Source organism: Bufo gargarizans, chromosome 3, assembly GCF_014858855.1.
Source record: "Bufo gargarizans isolate SCDJY-AF-19 chromosome 3, ASM1485885v1, whole genome shotgun sequence".
Taxonomy (NCBI): domain Eukaryota; kingdom Metazoa; phylum Chordata; class Amphibia; order Anura; family Bufonidae; genus Bufo; species Bufo gargarizans.
Window position 1 is genome coordinate 212939641 of NC_058082.1, and position 16684 is coordinate 212956324.

Here is a 16684-nt window from a genome sequence, read left to right on the forward strand (position 1 = left end):
TTTTTTTGGAAGTGTGGTCCTAAACTTTTGATCAGCTGAAAAACAGCCTGTTTTAGTTTATTCGTTGTTTTCATTAAAAAAATGTTTTGTCTCACTCCCATTTCTTCTTGTTGCATGTTGAAGCTCTACTTGGAACCTTGTTAAGATCCAGCCATGCTAAATATGATTTTTTGCCATTTTTCAAGTGGTCTTAAACTTTTGATCAGGACTGTATATCGAGAGGAGGAAACGCATAAAGGATTGAAAATGTATCTACGAAATTTGGAAGATCTTCTGGGTGTAATGAGCAAAAAACATTGCCAACTTTCTGTTTCTCTTTGTGGTAAAAAGATCCATTTGTGGAGGACCCCAGGTGTTCACAATCACCTTAAATGCTTGATCCACTAGACACAATTTTACTGGGATAATTTGATTCTTGCTCAAGAAATCTGCCCACATGTTCTCCTTTAGATGTACTACTGTTAATAACAGAAGGTGGTTCTTTACCCACTAAAATATTCTGTTTTTGGAGTTGCTCTCCTTTCGTACCGCCCTGATGTTGAATAAACGCTGCAGCTATAACATTGTCCGAATACATCTTCAGATCAGTACCTGTTATCACCTCGGACAAAGTTTTCAGAGTTTCCCATATTGTACTTAATACAATATAAAAAGTCCTTGCTCTTTGACTGCTCCAGCCTCCCTGGAATTATAGGTGATCTACCTGAACTCCCCAACCTTTGGCACTCACGTCTGTAGTCATTAGACGGATAGGCTTCTGAATCCAACTCACTCCCATTTGTAAATGAGTCTCCTTTAACCACTATAGAAGATATTTAACCACTATAGACAGATCCAATGATAGCCTGCTTCTGTTCCAATTCTTTGAGAATAAATTCTGCAGTGGCCTAGAATGGTACTGGGCCCATAGTACCACTGGTATGTATGCCATCATGAGTCCCAATACTTTCATAAGCTGTCTTATTGACACTTTTCCTTTCCTTCTGAATTGCCTGATCATGAGAATCAAATTCTCACTCTTGTCCCAAGGTAACAGTGCTCTTTAACCCAGAAACTACTACTCCCTTGAGGCGATTTTTCCAGTTTATTATCCATCACGGATCCTGGAGTATAGATAACACCAGTTGAACCAGAGTCTGGAATTCTTTTTTGTTGGGATTCTGTAATTAGAAGGTTGTCTAGATAAGGGGCCAACTAATGTTTCCTGTAACCTCAGAAAAGCTACAACCTCTGCCAGTTTTTGTGAAAAGCCTGGGGGCAGAAGATATTCCAAAGGGTAGACATATAAATTGGTAATGGTTTATCTTTTTTCCCTCCTCTGTTGCAAACCTCAGATATTTCTGATGTTCTCTGTAAGTTGAGTTATGGAAGTTGGCGTCTTTCAGTTCTATGGTCACCATTTTTGCTTCCTTTTAAATCCGTGGGACTGCCATGAGAGTCCATTTTGAATTTCCTGTCATTAATGAATTTGTTCAGTAGTTTCAGACTTAAAATTGTGCAAAATGAACCATTGTTTTTTTATTTATTTTTTACCAAGAAAGGATGGGGGTAATGACCCTGAAATCTTTCTTCTTTTGGAACTGGTTGGATTGCCCCCAGTTCCAAAAGATCCTGAACTCCTGTATGATGTTTTCCGAAGGGATGAGAAGTAAGACATAACCTTTCTGGGGAACATTTGAAAAATGTCTATCCTGTATCCCTCTTGAAGGATTTTTAGTTATCTTTTGCCACTAAGAAGTCTGGTCTGCCCCTAGGAAATATAGATCTTTTCTCAGGAGTATTCCATCAAATTATGTATATTCTATTGAATTGGAAAGACCCACCTTTTTGTTTTTCACCTAGTCCTCCAACCATGGTATCCAGGATAGACTTTGCCTTTTTAACTTCCTCAATTTTAACTGTATGTGGCATTTCTCTTCAGGGGATGAATCCATATGTCCCCCCTCCTCTCTATCAGAAAAATCTGCATCAGAAGAGTCTTCCAAATCAGAGGACAAGTGCTCCCTGGTTCTTTTCCTGGATTTTTTCATAGAGAGGGAGGCAGTTACGTCAGGCACAGCGAACTGGATCTCTTCCTTAACCATACATCTAATGTCATTCATAAATATCGGGGTTTCTTCCTGCACAATTTTTGACATAGGGCATACAGGTTTTTTGTACGTCGGATCTTATTGCACACAGTGCATTTAACAGAACTGCTTCTTTGCTTTGGCATCACATCTTTGTCTCCCTAGAAGAGAGCATAAAGATAGCCCCACCAGTAAGAAACAAGATTCTAATGGCATGTTTTAGTCTAAATATAGAAGAAAAAACTACACCCCATACTGCCAGCAAGAGGTGAAACATGTTCGCTGGACTGTGGTCCATATTTTGGTACCCCTTGGGACTACAAATTCAGAAATACCTTGTGGTTGTAGAAAAAAATCAGAGTGGCACTGCATGAAACAAAATAAACCCCTTTATTTTGTCAACACCTCGTCACCGGGGTACTTGGCAGGTGCACTTGCGTTGTGTGCGCTGCTCTATCCAACGTGTAACCAGGCAATTACTGCTTCAATAGTTTTGCACAGATAAGAGACAAAAGGACGGCACTCACCGCTATGCGCTGAAACAATTTATTTTATTCCTGGTAGAGAGCGGACAACATACAAGCGTGCTCCAGCTGAGTTAGGCAACGGCCGTTTCGCACCTCAGTGCTTCGTCTGGCCCATAATCAGGTGAAACAGTTTACCTGCTCTTAAGGAGGCTCAAGCTATGACGTGATCTCCCTGCGCCCCACAGGCAACTCGCTAACACGGCGCTTACCTGTGTGCGTCAGGGTGGATCGCGTCACAGTGAAAGATAAACAATAAAACAAACATTTAAAATGGTACCATAATTTCACATTTATTTTTGCAACACATCTTTGAGAAGAACAGGGCATCTATCAGAATATACCCATATCAATTTTGTCGTTTAGACCCAAAGGTCCCATTGCGTCCGCACGTAGGATCCACTTACTTTCCCTCCTAAGGTGATCTTTGAGTATATCTCCCCCTTGTGGTAGACTATGCACCATTTCTATACCAGCAAAACTAAGGGTAAGGGTCCATTCACACATCCGCAAAACACGGACACCTGCAATGTGCGATCCGCAATTTGCAGACCGCACATCACAGACCTTATAATAGAAAGAGCCTTTTCTGGTGCGCAATTGAGGACAAGAATAGGACATGTTCTAGTTTTTTCAGGAACAAAATTGCAGATCCTGAAAAAACGGATGCGGATCCCAAAATGCGGATGCGGATCCAGGAAATGTGGATTTGCATCCGTTCCAGCCCCATTGAAAGTGAATGGGTCCGCAAATTGCGGAACGAATGCAGACCCAAATTACGGACGTGTGAATGGACCCTAAGATAGTTGCCTGCGTGCTCCTTCCTCACATGTTCTATCAATCGTATACAGCCCTTTCCTGTGGTAAATGAATTTATGTGTTCCTTGATCCTCTCCAGAAGACTCCTTATCATTTTACCTATATAAAACCTGCCACATATGCACTTAATAAGGTACACCAGAAAGATTTTATTGCAACTATGAGTACCAAGACACTGGAAACAAAATTGTCGCAACTGAGAAGGAGGTCCGCCTATATTGGACTATTAGCTCTCTAAGATCATACCAAGAGAGCAAACGGGTCCCTAGAGGGCTCAGAATTTACAAGGAAATGTCACAATTCCAAGATGATATGGTTTTTGCTCTTGAGTGGCTACAAATGCACCTAGAGTTCTCCTTAAAAATACAAGAGACAGTATTAAAAATAAATGAAAGAGTATCAAAGTATAAAAACGGAATTGGAAAAAGCAAAAAGTCGAGCTTTCAACCCGCCTCACAGAGAAACAGTTCAACGCCTTCAATAAACGTCTGGAAACCAGACTGATAACCACACAGAGCGATATAAAAGAAAAGAGATAAGTTTCTACGCGATAAACAGGACTTTGATGGGGATAAGGTCTTCAACTGGAACCCCAGAAATCGCACAAAAAAACGCGGGTCCTCAACCGGGAGGGTCAACTGTACGAGGGTCCTCAACCGGGGGCTCAACTACAGCCTGGTGGAGCAGTGTGACCCGGTCGGGCTTGAGATAGATCTGTACAAGGCAGTCAGAAAGCTAACATTGAACAAATTATTCAATAGAATTTCATCCACAAAAAAGGAAGTAAGAGAGGGCGAGTCGCCAGCGCGTATAGGTCCTCGGGGATTTAGTACCACGGCCAATTTTGACCCCACAGAGGTAGCATGTTTAGAATGGATGATGTGCTCATCACTTGACACCCCTACTCCACAATTGGAGGGAGAGGGGGGGATTTTCGGGGGGGGGGGGGGGCATCAGGTCCACATTTAACCCCCCCCCCCCCCTTGTCTGCTGGCAGTTCGATTAACATTTTCCAACAGAAAGCCCTAGAAAGGGTGAAAGCTTTATCATACCCCAAGGCTGCCAAAAATTTGGATGTTGGAGAAGAAAAGGCCCTTAAGTGGCTACAGACACGTGACGATATTGTCATAAAGCCAGCAGACATGGGGGGCAATGTGGTCCTGATGACTAAAGAATGTTATGCGACAGAGGTGCATCGGCAGCTCCATAACAATGAAGTGTATGAAAAATTACAGACAGACCCTACACATCAGGTGCAGAGTCTGTTACGGAGACTTCTCCATAAGCATTGTGAGCAAAATACCCTGTCACATAAGAAGGCAGAGAAATTGCTGCCATCTTTCCTCTCAAAACCATCATGGCACTTTGTATCTAAGGTCTACAAGTCACTGACCCAGCCCCCGGGCAGTCCTATTGTGTCTGGGGTTCGGTCAGTGACTGAACCCTTGTCACGGTACATTGACTGGCTACTTAGACCCATGGTGAGTTGTGTGCCTTCTTTTCTCAAGGATACGTCGGATCTCCTCCAGGTGCTAAGGTCCGTGCACTGGCAGGAGGGCTTCCAACTTGTATCCCTAGATGTTGAAAGCCTGTACACATGCATCCCCCAAGATAAAAGGCATTGAGGTAGTCACTGACATTTTGACCAGCGCAGGCAAAAGTGAGAAATTCTCCAGCGATGCACTGGGGCTCATTCTCAAGCACAATGCTTTTAGATTCAGGGATGCATGGTACAGGCAGAAGTTTGGCACTGCCATGGGGACAGCAGTCTCATGCACCTTTGCGAATTTATACTTAGCAAAATTCGAGGACCGATATATATATGCGCTCTCTAACCTCTATCTCTCCTGTATACACACATACTTAAGATACATCGACAATGTGTTTATAGTATGGACAGGGACAGAGGTTGACTTTGCTGACTTTGTACAGCACCTTAATACAGTCAACGACATGAATATGTTGTTTACACATATGTTTGGAGGCGAGTATTTGGAATGGACGTTGAGATTTCTGTGAGAGACGGCGAGCTGGTGACCGAGGGTTATCGTAAGCCAACGGCCACCAATTCTCTTTTACACTACTCGAGTTATCACACCCCAAGTTTGAAAAAAGCGGTACCCTATGGCCAGTTCGTCAGACTTAAAAGCATTAATAAGTTTGAGGTTGATTATAATCGACAAGTGTTGGAATAAAAAAATAGACTCCTGGCCAGAGGGTACCCCTTAAAATGACTGAACCAGGCTATGAAGAAAGCTGCATTAACCAAACCCCAAAGATGCCCCATATCTCCTGGCAGTGACCAAACAGAAGAAGTAACGTATGATGATAGCTCCCACCCCTTTGTCTTCTCTTTCAAGTATGGACCTATAGCCTCTCAAATTAGGAAGGTCATTAATGACAACTGGTCCATACTTGAAAGAGACAAATCTCTAAAGGAAATCAAAAATGTGGCACCAATTATAGCCTTCAGGAGATGCCATACCCTGAAGGATAAGTTGGTCCGCAGCAGATTTCAAGAGAAAAAACCTATGACCTGGTTGGATAACTGGGGACCTAAAGGTAACCGCAGATGTGGACATTGTTCGGCTGCAGGCTTAATACACAATGGAACACACTAAGGTTTGGAGGGAACCAGCACAAAGTGAATACCCTCATCACCTGTAAAAGTAAATATGTGGTGTACCTTATTAAGTGCATATGTGGCAGGTTTTATATAGGTAAAACGATAAGGAGTCTTCAGGAGCGGATCAGGGAACACATAAATTCACTTACCACAGGAAAGGGCTGTATACGATTGATAGAACATGAGAGGAAGGGGCACGCAGGCAACTATCTTACCCTTCGTTTTGCTGGTATAGAAATGGTGCATAGTCTACCAAAGGGGGAAATAGACACAAAGATCTCCTTAGGAGGGAAAGTAAGTGGATCCTACGTGCGGACGCAATGGGACCTTTGGGTCTAAACGACAAAATTGATATGGATATATTCTTATTGACGCCCTGTTCTTCTCAAAGATGTGTTGCAAAAATAACTGTGAAGTTATGGTACCATTTTAAATGTTTGTTTTATTGTTTATCTTTCACTGACGCGATCCACCCTGACGCACACAGGTAAACGCCGTGTTAGCAAGTTGCCTGTGGGGCGCAGGGAGAATCACGTCATAGCTTGAGCCTCCTTAACCACTTCAGCCCCGCTAGCTGAAACCCCCTTAATGACCAGGCCACTTTTTACACTTCGGCACTACACTCCTTTCACCGTTTATTGCTCGGTCATGCAACTTACCACCCAAATGAATTTTACCTCCTTTTCTTCTCACTAATGGAGCTTTCATTTGGTGGTATTTTATTGCTGCTGACATTTTTACTTTTTTTGTTATTAATCTAAATGTAACGATTTTTTGCAAAAAAATGACATTTTTCACTTTCAGCTGTAAAATTTTGCAAAAAAAACGACATCCATATTATAAATTTTTCGCTAAATTTATAGTTCTACATGTCTTTGATAAAAAAAAAATGTTTGGGCAAAAAAAAAAAATGGTTTGGGTAAAAGTTATAGCGTTCACAAACTATGGTACAAAAATGTGAATTTCCGCTTTTTGAAGCAGCTCTGACTTTCTGAGCACCTGTCATGATTCCTGAGGTTCTACAATGCCCAAACAGTAGAAAACCCCCACAAATGACCCCATTTCGGAAAGTAGACACCCTAAGGTATTCACTGATGGGCATAGTGAGTTCATAGAACTTTTTATTTTTTGTCACAAGTTAGCGGAAAATGATGATGATTTTTTATTTTTTTCTTACAAAGTCTCATATTCCACTAACTTGCGACAAAAAATAAAAAATTCTAGGAACTCGCCATGCCCCTCACGGAATACCTTGGGGTGTCTTCTTTCCAAAATTGGGTCACTTGTGGGGTAGTTATACTGCCCTGGCAATTTAGGGGCCCAAATGTGTGAGAAGAACTTTGCAATCGAAATGTGTAAAAAATGACCGGTGAAATCCGAAAGGTGCACTTTGGAATATGTGCCCCTTTGCCCACCTTGGCTGCAAAAAAGTGTCACACATCTGGTATCGCCATACTCAGGAGAAGTTGGGGAATGTGTTTTGGGGTGTCATTTTACATATACCCATGCTGGGTGAGAAAAATATCTTGGTCAAATGCCAACTTTCTATAAAAAAATGGGAAAAGTTGTCTTTTGCCAAGATATTTCTCTCACCCAGCATGGGTATATGTAAAATGACACCCCAAAACACATTCCCCAACTTCTCCTGAGTACGGCGATACCAGATGTGTGACACTTTTTTGATGCCAAGGTGGGCAAAGGGGCACATATTCCAAAGTGCACCTTTCGGATTTCACCGGTCATTTTTTACAGATTTTGATTGCAAAGTACTTCTCACACATATGGGCCCCTAAATTGCCAGGGCAGTATAACTACGCCACAAGTGACCCCATTTTGGAAAGAAGACACCCCAGGGTATTCCGTGAGGGGCATGGCGAGTTCCTAGAATTTTTTATTTTTTGTCGCAAGTTAGTGGAATATGAGACTTTGTAAGGAAAAAAGAAAAAAAAAGAAAAATCATAATTTTCCGCTAACTTGTGACAAAAAATAAAAAATTCTAGGAACTCGCCGTGCCCCTCACGGAATACCTTGGGGTGTCTTCTTCCCAAAATGGGGTCACTTGTGGCGTAGTTATACTGCCCTGGCAATTTAGGGGCCCAAATGTGTAAGAAGTACCTTGCAATCAAAATGTGTAAAAAATGGCCTGCGAAATCCGAAAGGTGCACTTTGGAATATGTGCCCCTTTGCCCACCTTGGCTGCAAAAAAGTGTTACACATGTGGTATCGCCGTACTCAGGAGAAGTTGGGCAATGTGTTTTGGGGTGTCATTTTACATATACCCATGCTGGGTGAGAGAAATATCTTGGCAAAAGACAACTTTTCCCATTTTTTTTATACAAAGTTGGCATTTGACCAAGATCTTTTTCTCACCCAGCATGGGTATATGTAAAATGACACCCCAAAACACATTCCCCAACTTCTCCTGAGTACGGCGATACCACATGTGTGACACTTTTTTGCAGCCTAGATGCGCAAAGGGGCCCAAATTCCTTTTAGGAGGGCATTTTTAGACATTTGGATCCCAGACTTCTTCTCACACTTTCGGGCCCCTAAAAAGCCAGGGCAGTATAAATACCCCACATGTGACCCCACTTTGGAAAGAAGACACCCCAAGGTATTCAATGAGGGGCATGGCGAGTTCCTAGAAATTTTTTTTTTTTGCATAAGTTAGCGGATATTGATTTTTTTTTGTTTTTTTCTCACAAAGTCTCACTTTCCGCTAACTTAGGACAAAAATTTCAATCTTTCATGGACTCAATATGCCCCTCAGCGAATACCTTGGGGTGTCTTCTTTCCGAAATGGGGTCACATGTGGGGTATTTATACTGCCCTGGCTTTTTAGGGGCCCTAAAGCGTGAGAAGAAGTCTGGAATATAAATGTCTAAAAATGTTTACGCATTTGGATTCCGTGAGGGGTATGGTGAGTTCATGTGAGATTTTATTTTTTGACAGAAGTTAGTAGAATATGAGACTTAGTAAGAAAAAACAAAAACAAAAACAAACAAAAAATTTCCGCTAACTTGTGCCAAAAAAAATGTCTGAATGGAGCCTTACAGGGGGGTGATCAATGACAGGGGGGTGATCAATGACAGGGGGGTGATCACCCATATAGACTCCCTGATCACCCCCCTGTCATTGATCACCCCCCTGTAAGGCTCCATTCAGACGTCCGTATAATTTTTAAGGATCCATGGATCGGATCCGCAAAACACATGCGGACGTCTGAATGGAGCCTTACAGGGGGGTTATCAATGACAGGGGGTGATCACCCCCCGTCACTGATCACCCCCCCTGTAAGGCTCCATTCAGACGTCCGCATGATTTTTACGGATCCATGGATCGGATCCACAAAACACATGCGGACGTCTGAATGGAGCCTTACAGGGGGGGTATCAATGACAGGGGGTAATCAGGGTGATCACCCCCCCTGTCACTGATCACCCCCCCTGTAAGGCTCCATTCAGACGTCCGCATGATTTTTACGGATCCATGGATACATGGATCGGATCCACAAAACACATGCGGACGTCTGAATGGAGCCTTACAGGGGGGTGATCAATGACAGGGGGGTGATCAGGGAGTGTATATGGGTGATCACCCGCCTGTCATTGATCACCCCCTGTAAGGCTCCATTCAGACGTCCGCATGTGTTTTGCGGATCCGATCCATGGATCCGTAAAAATCATGCGGACGTCTGAATGGAGCCTTACAGGGGGGTGATCAATGACAGGGGGGTGATCAATGACAGGGGGTGATCACCCATATACACTCCCTGATCACCCCCCTGTCATTGATCACCCCCCCTGTAAGGCTCCATTCAGACGTCCGCATGTGTTTTGTGGATCCGATCCATGTATCCGTAAAAATCATGCGGACGTCTGAATGGAGCCTTATAGGGGGGTGATCAATGACAGGGGGGTGATCAATGACAGGGGGTGATCAGGGAGTGTATATGGGCGATCACCCGCCTGTCATTGATCACCCCCTGTAAGGCTCCATTCAGACGTCCGCATGTGTTTTGCGGATCCGATCCATGTATCCGTAAAAATCATGCGGACGTCTGAATGGAGCCTTACAGGGGGGTGATCAATGACAGGGGGTGATCAGGGAGTGTATATGGGTGATCACCCTCCTGTCATTGATCACCCCCCCCTGGTAAGGCTCCATTCAGACGTCCGTATGCTTTTTGCGGATCCGATCCATGTATCCGTGGATCCATAAAAATCATACGGACGTCTGAACGGAGCCTGACAGGGGGGTGATCAATGACAGGGCGGTGATCAGGGAGTTTATATGGGGTGATCATGGGTGATCAGGGGTTTATAAGGGGTTAATAAGTGACGGGGGGGGGGGGGGGTGTAGTGTAGTGTGGTGTTTGGTGCGACTGTACTGAGCTACCCGAGTCCTCTGGTGGTCGATCCTAACAAAAGGGACCACCAGAGGACCAGGTAGGAGGTATATTAGACGCTGTTATGAAAACAGTGTCTAATATACCTGTTAGGGGTTAAAAAATTCGGATCTCCAGCCTGCCAGCGAGCGATCGCCGCTGGCAGGCTGGAGATCCACTCGCTTACCTTCCGTTCCTGTGTGCGCGCGTTCACAGGAAATCTCGGCTCTCGCGGGAGGACGCGTATATGCGTCCACCCAGAAGAGCAGGACCGCCGGCAGGACGCAATCCTGCGTACGGCGGTCCTGAGGTGGTTAAAGGGCTTCTGTCACCCCACTAAAGTGATTTTTTTTTTTTGGGCTAGTGAAATTAGTTATATTGCGATATATGACAATATAATTGTGTTACTTACTTTGATCCAGCAGTTTCTGCAAAAAAAGAAGTTTTATAATATGTAAATTCGGTCTCTACCAGCAAGTAGGGCGGCTACTTGCTGGTAGCTGCTGCAGAAATCCGCCCCCTCGTCGTGTTGATTGACAGGGCCAGCCGGGATCTCCTCCTCCGGCCAGCCCTGTCGGCATTTCAAAAATCGCGCGCCTGTGTTGATTCGGCGCAGGCGCTCTGAGATGAGGAGGCTCGTCTCCTCAGAACTCCCTCAGTGCGCCTGCGCCGATGACATCACCGAAATCACCAGGCTATGAGCTGTGCGCTGCAATTGGTCAGCAGTGCAGCAAGGGACACGCCTCCTACAAGAAAATCAGTCAGAGGGAGCGCAGACACCGGAGCCTATACCGGGCGAACGGAGCGGCGCCCAGGCATACTAGTAAGTGCAGGGGGACCCCTGGGCGCCGCTCTGCCCACTGATCTAGTTAGTTTTTAGTTTGTACAGTAGTAAAAGGTCCTCTTTAAAGGGGTTGTCCCACGAAAAGTATTCTACAGTTTTCAAACCAGCACCTGGATCTGAATACTTTTGTAATTGTATGTACAGTGATCCCTCAAGATACAATGGCCTCAGGATACAATATTTTCAACAGACAATGACCCATCGTAAGTTTAAACTAGACTCAACATACAATGCCTCTGACTCTGATCCAACCAATCAAGGACACTTCTCTGGTAAATAGCTGTATTAGTTGTTGGTTAGCAGCTATTCCTGACTGTTATATGTAAGGACTTGTTTTATCTGTCTCAGTTATCTGCTTATTTTTCTTAAATCTTCATTTTTCTCTCATCTTGGATGACACTTTGGGGCTTTGGAACTAATTACTCAACTTAACCACCTCAGCCGCCCTAGCTTAAACACCCTTAATGACCAGGCCACTTTTTACACTTCTGCACTACACTACTTTCACCGTTTATTGCTCGGTCATGCAACTTACCACCCAAATGAATTTTACCTCCTTTTCTTCTCACTAATAGAGCTTTCATTTGGTGGTATTTCATTGCTGCTGACATTTGTACTTTTTTTGTTATTAATCGAAATTTAACGAAATTTTTGCCAAAAAATGACATTTTTCACTTTCAGTTGTAAAATTTTTCAAAAAAACGACATCCATATATACATTTATCGCAAAATTTATTGTTCTACATGTCTTTGATTAAAAAAAAAATGTTTGGGTAAAAAAAAAAAAAAAAAAAAAAAAAAAAAAAAAAAATGGTTTGGGTAAAACTTATAGCGTTTACAAACTATGGTACAAAAATGTGAATTTCCGCTTTTTGAAGCAGCTCTGACTTTCTGAGCACCTGTCATGTTTCCTGAGGTTCTACAATGCCCAGACAGTAGAAAAACCCCACAAATGACCCAATTTCGGAAAGTAGACACCCTAAGGTATTCACTGAAAATTATGATTTTTTTTTTTTTTTCTTACAAAGTCTCATATTCCACTAACTTGTGACAAAAAAAATAAAAACTTCCATGAACTCACTATGCCCATCATGAAATACCTTGGGGTGTCTTCTTTCCAAAATGGGGTCACTTGTGGGGTAGTTATACTGCCCTGGCATTTTAGGGGCCCAAATGCGTGCAAAGTAGTTTGAAATCAAAATCTGTAAAAAATGGCTGGTGAAATCCGAAAGGTGCTCTTTGGAATGTGGGCCCCTTTGCCCACCTAGGCTGCAGAAAAGTGTCACACATGTGGTATCGTCGTACTCAGGAGAAGTTGGGGAATGTGTTTTAGGGTGTCATTTTACATATACCCATGCTGGGTGAGAGAAATATCTTGGCAAAAGACAACTTTTCCCATTTTTTTAATACAAAGTTGGCATTTGACCAAGATATTTATCTCCCCCAGCATAGGTATATGTAAAATGACACCCCAAAACACATTGCCCAACTTCTCCTGAGTACGGCGATACCACATGTGTGACACTTATCTGCAGCCTAGATGCGCAAAGGGGCCCAAATTCCTTTTAGGAGGGCATTTTTAGACATTTGGATCCCAGACTTCTTCTCACGCTTTAGGGTCCCTAAAATGCCAGGACAGTATAAATACCCCACATGTGACCCCAATTTGGAAAGAAGACACCCCAAGGTATTCAATGAGGGGCATGGCGAGTTCATAGAATATTTTTTTTTTGGCACAAGTTAGCAGAAATTTTTTTTTGTTTTTTTCTCACAAAGTCTCCCTTTCCGCTAACTTGGGACAAAAATTTCAATCTTTCATGGACTCAATATGCCCCTCACGGAATACCTTGGGGTGTCTTCTTTCTGAAATGGGGTCACATGTGGGGTATTTATACTGCCCTGGCATTTTAGGGGCCCTAAAGCGTGAGAAGAAGTCTGGAATATAAATGTCTAAAAATTTTTACGCATTTGGATTCTGTGAGGGGTATGGTGAGTTCATGTGAGATTTTATTTTTTGACACAAGTTAGTGGAATATGAGACTTTGTAAGAAATAAAAAATAAAAAAATAAAATAAAATCAATTTCCGCTAACTTGTGCCAAAACAATGTCTGAATGGAGCCTTACAGGTGGGTGATCAATGACCGGGAGGTGATCAGGGAGTCTATATGGGGTGATCACCACCCTGTCATTGATCACCCCCCTGTAAGGCTCCATTCAGACGTCCGTATATGTTTTGCGGATGCGATCCATGGATGCGTGGATCCGCAAAACACATACGGACGTCTGAATGGAGCCTTACAGGGGGGTGATCAATGACAGGGGGGTGATCATGGAGTCTATATCAGGTGATCAGGGGTTCATAAAGGGTTAATAAGTGCCCGGGGGGTGGGTGTAGTGTAGTGTGGTGTGGTGATTGGTGCTACTTATTACTGAGCTGCCTGTGTCCTCTGGTGGTCGACCCAAGCAAAAGGGACCACCAGAGGACCAGGTAGCAGGTATATTAGACGCTGTTATCAAAACAGCATCTAATATACCTGTTAGGGGTTAAAAATAAATAAATAAATAAAATCGCATCTACAGCCTGCCAGCGAACGATCGCCGCTGGCAGGCTGCAGATCCACTCGCTTACCTTCCGATCCTGTGAACGCGCGTTCACAGGAAATCTCGCGTCTCGCAAGATGACGCACGGATGCGTCCAGGAGGAATGAATCGACGGCCGCCAGGACGCATCCGTGCGTTAGGCGGTCAGAAAGGAGTTAAAATGGTCGTCCTGGAACCAATTTTGTATCTTGAGGGACCACTGTAATTAAAAATTTTGTATGGTCATGGAGTTATTCAATAAATTGTATATGTACAGCACCACCTGCTCTTTTTTATTTCTTTGTTCGGCTCACTGAAAAGGTCGCACATGCTCAGTTTCATCCTTCAACTGCCTCCAGAGCTGTGATAGGGAGAGAGCTGCAACAGAAAAGAAACTCCCCTTGAGCTGCCAGCTTGATATTAATTTTAGCAGAGCAATGAATGGGAAGATCTCTGGATCTGTGTGATGTACAGGGCTGGTTCTAGCTCTGTTAGACTGCCCTGTACTATATGATGTCCGATTTTCATTTTTCTACATTAATCATGGGATAACCCGTTTAGGAGATAACAGAGGAACACTAGCATTTAAAGTTTTGAGTCATCTATAAGTGGCTAAATGGCTTTTCTGATCTGCTACAATAAAGGAATTTTATTGTATTGTATTTAAAAATTCCTCAATTTTTAGGCAGGCTAATTCCATAGGTAAACTATAAGGCCTCTTTCACACCGGCGTCATGTTTTTGGCCCGGATAAGATGCGGGTGCGTCGCAGGAAAATGTGTGATTTTTCCGCGCGAGTGCAAAACATTGTAATGCGTTTTGCACGCGCGTGAGAAAAATCGGCATATTTGGTACCCAAACCTGAACTTCTTCACAGAAGTTTGGGTTAGGTGTTGTGTAGATTGTATTATTTCCCCTTATAACATGGTTATGAAGGGAAAATAATAGCATTCTTAATTCAGAATGCATAGTACAATAGGACTGGAGGGGTTAAAAAAAAAAAAAAAAAAAAAAAAAAAAAAATTTTTTTTTTCTTAACTCACCTTAATCCACTTGTTCGTGCAGCCCGGCTTCTCTTCTGTCTTCATCTTTGCTGTGCACAGGAAAAGGACGTGTGGTGACGTCACTACGCTCATCAAATGGTCCATCACATGATCTTTTAGGCTCCTTTCACACCTGCGTTCAGGTGTCCGCTCGTGAGCTCCGTTTGAAGGGGCTCACGAGCGGCCCTGAACGCAGCCGTCTGGCCCTAATGCATTCTCAGTGGAGGCGGATCCATTGAGAATGCATCCGCCTGCCAGCGCTCAGCCTCCGCTCCGCTCAGTGAGCGGACACCTGAACGCTGCGAGCAGCGTTCGGGTGTCCGCCTGGCCGTGCGGAGGCGAGCGGATCCGTTCCGACTTACAATGTAAGTCAATGGGGACGGATCCGCTTGAAGATGACACCATATGGCTCAATCTTCAAGCGGATCTGTCCCCCATTGACTTTCAATGTAAAGTCTGAACGGATCCGCTCAGGCTACTTTCAGACTTTCTAAGTTATGATGCAGACGGAGCCGATCGAACGCAGGTGTGAAAGTAGCCTTACCATGGTGACTGCCGTGTGACGGACCATGTGATGAGCATAGTGATGTGCACAGGAAAAGGACCTGTGGTGACAGCAAAGATGAAGACAGAAGAGAAGCCGGGCTGCACGAACAAGTGGATTAAGGAGAGTTACATTTTTATTTTTTTAACCCCTCCAGCCCTATTGTACTATGCATTCTGTATTAAGAATGCTATTATTTTCCCTTATAACCATGTTATAAGGGAAAATAATGATCGGGTCTCCATCCCAATTGTCTCCTAGCAACCGTGCGTGAAACTCGCACCGCATCCGCACTTGCTTGTGATTTTCACGCAGCCCCATTCACTTCTATGGGGCCTGCTTTGCGTGGAAAAACGCACAAAGAGGAGCATGCTGCAATTTCCACGCAACACACAAGTGATGCGTGAAAATCACCGCTCATCTGCACAGCCCCATAGAAATTAATGGGTCTGGATTCAGTGCAATGCGTTCACCTCACGCATTGCACCCGCGTGGAAATCTCGCCCGTGTGAAAGGGGCCTAAGTGATTTACACACCATTTTTTTTTTTTTTTTTTTTTACAAGGAATTGATTGTTTTCCCTGTACTGAAATACACAGCACAAAACTGTGCCACTTATTTAAAATGGTACAAAATAGGCTAGCACTAGCACATCTTCCAGTGGATCCTCTTGAAGAGAAATGGAACAAGTCCCCAAGTTCCTTGAGTAACAGATGCTGGGCCAGAAATAAGACAATAATTCCAAAAGGTGCAAGCACTTTCTTCCCCTGCTGGCGTAGACAGACAGACTGAGCCTTTTGAGAGAACTTTATATAACGCAGTCAAACTCGTTCAAGTGAAGCCAGTAACTGGTATTTATTTTTTTAAATGAGAACACCATGGTCGCCCACTAGATGGCACTGTAAAGCAAAATATGTTTTACTGAGCTGGAAAATAAAACAGGTGGCGTTGGTAACAAGAATGAATATGGATACATTCATGAGGAGGAAAATATATTCAACACATCCTTAGCATACTTTCACACTAGCGTTATTCTTTTCCGTTATTGAAATCCGGTAAAGGGTCTCGATACCGGAAAAAAAACGCATCAGTTTTGTCCTAATGCATTATAAATGGAAAGCAGTCCAGTTCAGTATGCATCAGGATGTCTTCCGTTCCAATTCCCTTTTACGGTATTTGACCGGACAAAATACTGCAGCTTGCTGCAGTATTTTTTCTGGCCAAAATCCAGGAACACTACCGCACTTGC